Source organism: Penaeus monodon, chromosome 19 (assembly GCF_015228065.2).
Source record: "Penaeus monodon isolate SGIC_2016 chromosome 19, NSTDA_Pmon_1, whole genome shotgun sequence".
NCBI classification, from domain to species: Eukaryota; Metazoa; Arthropoda; class Malacostraca; order Decapoda; family Penaeidae; genus Penaeus; species Penaeus monodon.
Genome location: NC_051404.1, coordinates 44,129,896 through 44,130,329, shown reverse-complemented (window position 1 = coordinate 44,130,329; position 434 = coordinate 44,129,896). Strand labels below are relative to the sequence as shown.

Here is a 434-nt window from a genome sequence, read left to right as displayed (position 1 = left end):
CGACAAGTGATATAAGCATATGAGAAGAAAAAGTGTATGCGACATCTGAACGGCTTGACAAATTTAGATATCCCGGAAGCCTGAGAAAATGTTAGTAGTTAGAGAGTTACTGACAAGCGATATAGAATATTTTGTGGAGTAGAGTTTTGATACAGTTCGTTGTGGTGTTTAAGCTTTCGAAATACTATGTTCCCTCAAATCGCAAAGAAAAAATATATGAATAAAATGGTATGTTTAACAAGGATAATTAATAAATGGCTGAGTATGTGAGATAAGAGAGGAATTACATATTATAATTTTTCTAAGAATTTCTTTCCTCGTGCTAATGGAAAAGCCGTCCCTTGGTTTCCAATGTTTTTCCTTCAAGGGTCTCCTACATTAACATAATGTATTTAACATGGAAATATGGTAATCTAGCATATTTTCTAACCTCC

At 33.4% G+C, this 434-nt stretch overlaps 1 protein-coding gene across 1 annotated transcript in view; it reads left to right on the top strand.

The window, feature by feature from the left end:
• LOC119585415 (myosin light chain kinase, smooth muscle-like) overlaps positions 1 to 434 on the top strand; it is a 13,868-nt gene that overhangs the window by 12,274 nt on the left and 1,160 nt on the right. The window lies entirely within an intron of this gene.